Source organism: Rutidosis leptorrhynchoides, chromosome 3 (assembly GCF_046630445.1).
Source record: "Rutidosis leptorrhynchoides isolate AG116_Rl617_1_P2 chromosome 3, CSIRO_AGI_Rlap_v1, whole genome shotgun sequence".
Taxonomy (NCBI): domain Eukaryota; kingdom Viridiplantae; phylum Streptophyta; class Magnoliopsida; order Asterales; family Asteraceae; genus Rutidosis; species Rutidosis leptorrhynchoides.
In genome coordinates, this window is record NC_092335.1 from 191,368,721 (window position 1) to 191,375,298 (window position 6,578).

Here is a 6,578-nt window from a genome sequence, read left to right on the forward strand (position 1 = left end):
AATATTTTGGATTGATTGATTAAAGATATTTATACCTTAAGAATAAACGGTAAATTTCGCAGTGATGTAATAAATTTTTTTTGTATGATATCAGTAATTTCGGTTTCGCATACCTAATTTTATTGAATATCAATTTTATACTTTATAGGGAACGACTCAGCATTTATTATCAAAAGGTTAAAAGCAATAAATAAAAACAAATAAAAAGCTGTACATACTTACCTGTGAGAAAGAATTCTCAAAGACCTGCTTTAGTTGACTCATAGGAGAGTCGTGTGATTTGGTTTTCCATAGCTACATAAGTGTAACCTCGATTCTTCAATAACTTTTCTTCTAAACATATGAACGGTCCTTCTCTGCATAGAGTAACAAATTCGGTATTTGAATATGTTTGATTGTTCGAACATTTACCTTCGTGTGACCATTTTTCGCATTTATGACATCTTTCAAGGTGTCGTGCTCTTCTTTTTGTTGCGGATTTTGATTTTCTTTTACCAAAATGTGTCTTATGATGATTTTTCCTGAATTCTTTTCTCACTTCGTCCATTTTGCCTCTTATGAATGATACCAGTTCACTCGGGAAGATGTTATTATTACGTTTACTAATCATAGCGTGTAGTAGTAGACCATGGTTCAGATCAAAGGAATTCTTCATCTCGTAAAACCTAAAAAAATAAAAATTTAGAATGGAGGGAGAAGACTAGTTCTTTAGGGTCTGCTAGGGAAAGACCATGCGAATTCCATTCTCGAGAACTACACGAAAACAGAAAATCTAACTCTAACAGAAATATATATAATCCTTAAAAGACTTGATTCTCCCCACACTTAGTTAGCTGTGGTGTCGAAATTATGATTAACTTCATTGTCAACTTCCATCGGATCATGTATGTAATGTTTAACTCTGTGACCATTAACTTTAAATTCAATCCTATTTGAATTTATCAACTCTATTGTTCCATATGGAAAAACTCTTTTGACTATGAATGGTCCAGACCATCTTGATTTCAATTTTCCAGGAAATAGCTTGAATCGTGAATTGAAAAGAAGAACTCTGTCTCCTTCCTTAAATTCTTTGGAACTTCTGATTCTTTTATCATGCCATTTCTTCGTTCTTTCTTTATAGATTAACGAATTTTCATATGCTTCATGTCTCAATTCTTCTAATTCTTTTAGTTGACTTAACCGTAGACGTCATGCTTCATGTAAATCAAGATTACATGTCTTCAAAGACCAAAATACTTTGTGCTCAATTTCTACTGGAAGGTGACATGCTTTTCCGTAAACGAGTTTAAAAGGTGTGGTTCCAATTGGAGTTTTGTAGGCTGTTCTAAAAGCTCAGAGTGCATCCTCCAATTTCATAGACCATTCCTTCGGATTTGATCCTACGGTTTTCTCAAGAATACGTTTTAAAGCTCGGTTGGTATTTTCAACTTGTCCACTTGTTTGTGGATGATAACCGGTTGAGATTTTATGAGTTACTCCATATCTTTTGAGAACTTTCTCAAGTTTATTATTACAAAAATGAGTACCCCGATCACACTATTAAAGCTTTCGGTGTTCCAAACCTAGCAAAAAGACGTTTTAAAAAGTTGACTACAACTCGTGCATCGTTAGTTGGGAGAGCTTGTGCTTCCGCCCATTTAGATACATAATCAATAGCAACGAGAATGTAGAGATTCTTATGAGATTTTGGAAATGGACCCATAAAGTCAATACCCCAAACGTCAAATACTTCACATACTTGAATGACATTTTGTGGCATTTCATCACGTTGACTTATTTTTCCGGCCCTTTGACAAGCATCACAGGATTTACAAAGAAGGTGTTCGTCTTTGAAAATTGTAGGCCAATAGAATCCAGCGTCATAGACTTTTCTTGCTGTGAGTTGAGGCCCATAATGCCCTCCTGTTGGTCCTGTGTAACAATGGTTTAAGATTTGACTAGCTTCATCTCCGAATACACATCGGTGTATTTTTCCATCGAGACAACTTTTAAACAAATGTGGATCTTCCCAAAAATAGTGTTTTATATCACTAAAGAATTTCTTTCGTTTTTGGTATGACAACCCTTTTTCAAGGAATTCACATAATAAGTAGTTTGCATAGTCTGCAAACCAAGGAATTTCATTATAATCAATCTTCAAAAGATATTCATCAGGAAAGTTGTCTTGTATAGCCGATTCATTTAGAACTTCTAATTTGGGATTTTCAAGACGAGAAAGATGATCGGCGGTGAGATTTTCTGCTCCCTTTTTGTCTCGGATTTTAATATCGAATTCTTGTAAGAGTAAGATCCAACGGATTAATCGTGGTTTGGCATCTTGTTTTGAAAATAGGTATCTAAGAGCAGAATAGTCAGTATAGACCACCGTTTTAGCTAGAACGAGATATGAACAAAATTTGTCAAAAGCAAAGACAATAGCAAGGAGTTCTTTTTCAGTAGTTGTGTAATTCGTTTGTGCTCCTTGTAACGTCTTACAAGCGTAATAAATAGGTTGAAATAGTTTTTCTATTGCAAAATCACTTGCATCGCACATAAGTTCAAATGGTAGATTCCAATTTGAAGTTATCATGATCGGCGCATTAGTGAGTTTTTCTTTAAGAATATTAAAAGATTTGATGCATTCATCTAAAAAGATGAATGGAGCATCCTTTTATAGGAGTTTATTCATAGGAGTGACAATTTTAGAAAAATCTTTTATGAAACGTCGGTAAAAACCGGCATGACCTAGAAAACTCCTAACTCCTCTAACATTGGGGGGATGTGGAAGTTTAGCAATTACATCTACTTTAGCTCTATCCATTTCAATTCCTTCCTTTGAAATTTTATGACCAAGAACGATGCCTTCTTTAACCATGAAATGGCATTTCTCCCAATTAAGAACTAGATTTGATTGCTCGCATCTAATAAGCATTCGTTCAAGATTAACTAGACATGATTCAAAAGTATCACCGAAGACTGAAAAGTTATCCATGAAAACTTCCATGCATTCTTCTATCATGTCGTGAAAAATTGCCATCATACACCTTTGAAAGGTTGCAGGGGCGTTGCAAAGTCCAAATGGCATGCGTTTATAAGCAAAAGTACCATAAGGGCACATGAAGGTGGTTTTATCTTGGTCCTCGGGTGCTATTGGAATTTAAAAGTATTCGGAAAAACCGTCAAGAAAACAATAGTAACTGTTTCCGGCTAACCTTTCCAACATTTGATCAATGAAAGGTAAGGGAAAGTGATCTTTTCTGGTGGCGTCATTTAATTTTCTATAATCAATACATACACGTCATCCTGTTACAGTCCTAGTAGGAATAAGCTCATTTTTTTCATTTGTGATGACAGTCATGCCACCCTTCTTAGGTACGCATTGAACTGGGCTTACCTATGGACTATCAGAGATTGGATAAATTAAATCTGCATCTAGCAGTTTAATAATTTCTTTCTTAACAACATCTTGCATATTAGGATTTAGTCTTCGCTGGCGTTGCACATAGGTTTTATGGCCTTCTTCCATAAGGATTTTATATGTGCAATACGAAGAACTTATACCTTTAATGTCATGAATCTTCCATGCAATAGCTGTTTTATGAGCTTTTAGCACAGAAATGAGTTGAGATTTTTCATTTTTCGTAAGAGAAGACGATATTATTACAGGTAATTCAGATTCACCATGTAAATAAGCATATTCCAAATGGTTTGAAAGTGGCTTTAACTCTAAAGTCGGTGGTTCTTCTATCGATGATTTGTATCGATATATGTCTTCCTCTTTTACCATTTGAGGTTCTTCTGTTGTTGGTTCGTATTCATTAGCCATGAGTGTGGCTAACATTTCAGCTTCATCAATTGGTTCAATTCCTTCTCCTAAAGAACATTCTCCTGTTCCTTATAATTCTGGAAATTCTTGTAACAATTCTGTATGTGAATCTATAGTTTGAATATAATAACATGTATCATCTGCAGATTGCAGTTGTTGCATGGCTCTATCAACAGAAAAGGTAACACTCTCGTCCTCTATACTTAGGGTCAGTTTCTTACCAAACACGTCTATTATTGTTTTAGCCGTGTTTAAGAATGGTCTTCCTAATATGAGAGGAACTCGAGAATCTTCTTCCATATCCAGAATAACAAAATCTACTGGAAATACTAAAGTACCAACTTTAACTAGCATGTTCTCCATTATCCCTCTAGGATATTTTACTGATCGATCGGCTAGTTGTATGCTTATTCGTGTTGGTTTCAATTCTCTAAGGTCTAGTTTAGTGTATAATGAATACGGTATTAAATTTATACTAGCACCTAAGTCTGCTAATGCTTCTATTGAACTAAGACTACCCAGAAAACATGGAATTGTGAAACTTCCTGGATCTGATAATTTTTCTGGTATCTTATTCAACAGTACTGCAGAACAGTTAGCATTCATTGTAACAGCCGAGAGTTCTTCCATTTTCTTTCTATTTGTGATTAGATCTTTCAAGAATTTAGCGTATCTTGGCATTCCTGAAATCTCATCAATGAAAGGAAGATTGACATTTATTTGTTTAAACATATCCAAGAATTTGGATTGCTCGGCTTCAAGTCTTTCTTTTCTCATTTTACTTGGGTAAGGAAGCAGTGGTTGGTATGGTTTAACATAAGGCTTAGCCTTAACTGTGTTATCTTCATTAACCTTTTCAACTACCGGTTCTTTTTCCTTATCTTGCTCAGATTGTGGTTCTTGTGTAGTAGGAATAGAGTCATCAGAAATTACTGGAATTTCAGGTGGTTTAAGTGTAATACCACTTCTTGTGGTAATAGCTTTAGCTGTTTCATTCCGGGGGTTAGCATTTGTATCACTAGGTAGACTCCCCGATTTTCTTTTACCTATTAGGCTTGCTAGGTTGCTCACTTCTTTTTCCAGATTTTAAATAGAAGCTTGTTGATTTCTAAATGCTTGAGCATTTTGTTCATTGGTTTGTTTCTGAGATGTGAAAAATTGAGTTTGAGATTCAGCTAGCTTCGACATCATATCTTCTAAATTTGGCTTTTTATCATCAGTTTGTAGTGGTTTATTTTGAAAAATAGGTCTTTGCTGATTGTAAGTATTGTTAAATACTTGTTGATTGCTAGGACCTTGTTGATTGTTGTATGGAACATTTCGGTTATAATTCTAGTTTTGATTGTAGTTTGGTCTTGGCGGTTGATAATTATTCTGATAATTATTTCCAGGCCTTTGGTTCATGTATAAAACATTCTCTCTTTGTTCCATTATTTGTTCAATACTAAGACAATCTTTTGTCAAATGTGGTCCTCCACACTGTTCACAACTAATTCGTGTTGAGTGAATATCTTTAGTCATCTTTTTCATTCGTCTTTCGAAAGCATCTATCTTTGCAGAAATGGAATCAAAGTCATGGCTAGAATCGGCTATAGCCGCTTTAGATGATCTAACGATATCTTTTTCTTGGTGCCACTCATGTGAGTGGGAAGCAGTGTTATCAATAATTTTGTAAGCTTCAGTTACGGTTTTCTTCATAATGGAACCACCAGCTGCTATGTCGATGTCTTTTCGTGTAGTAATATCACATCCTTGGTAGAATATTTGTACTATTTGATAAGTGTCTAAACCATGTTGAGGACATCCTCTCAACAACTTTCCAAATCTTGTCCACGCCTCATATAAAGTTTCATTTGCCTTTTGTGTGAAAGTAACTATTTCTCCTTGAAGTCTCACGGCTTTGGATGCCGAAAAGAATTGTTTAAGAAATTTTTCAACTAAAACATCCCATGTATCAATCGCACCTTTAGGTAATGATTCTAACCAATCATTGGCTTCTCCCTTTAAAGTCCAGGGAAATAACATGAGATATATCTGTTCATCCTCCACTTCTCAGATTTTAAATAGAGTACAAATCCTATTAAAGGTACCAAGATGTTCATTTGGATCTTCCTTCGGCGCACCACTAAATTGGCATTGATTAGTTACCATGTGTAGGATTTGTCCTTTGATTTCATAATCTGGTGCATTAATGTCTAGTTGAGTAATTGCGTGACCTTGGCCAGTGCGTTTAGCCCTCATTCAGTCTTCCATACTTAGAGGTTCCAGATTTTCCATGATTGAATTTGTTGAATCTGAATCACTAGAGGATTCTGACTTAATGGTTTCTTCCTCGACAATCTCTGGATGAGTGATTTATGGTTCAGGAGGAATGATTAGTGGTTCAGGATCTCTGAATTGTCCCTGAATATCCTCCGGATTCTCAATTGTGAGGTCGGGTTCAAAAAATGGATTATCGGAAATTTGAATTGGAGTACTTGGTCGACTAGATAACGATTCTAAAGAAAAATCAACGGCGACAATATTGGCTAGATGTCTTGATCGAGTTACAGGAGGTGAACGTATGAAAGGTGGTGAACGTTTTGCTCGGTGCATTCACATAATATCCTATTAGTTATAAAAGATAAAAATTATATAAGCTATCAAATTAATAGACTTTTCTGATTTTGCCCACGTTTCGAATAGCCAATAGATGCAGCAGGTAGCCAGGACCCTTTAAATCGGAAGCCCACAACTCGCCACTAACAAATCTAACTATTACTACGAACCA

At 35.3% G+C, this 6,578-nt stretch overlaps 1 non-coding gene across 1 annotated transcript; it reads left to right on the forward strand.

Annotated features, from left to right (window-relative positions):
* The first annotated feature begins 5,594 nt into the window (after window positions 1-5,594).
* Window positions 5,595-5,701, forward strand: LOC139903073 (small nucleolar RNA R71). Its single transcript, XR_011777920.1, has one exon. It is a non-coding gene; the product is annotated as a small nucleolar RNA R71 (small nucleolar RNA).
* Window positions 5,702-6,578: the final 877 nt, after the last annotated feature.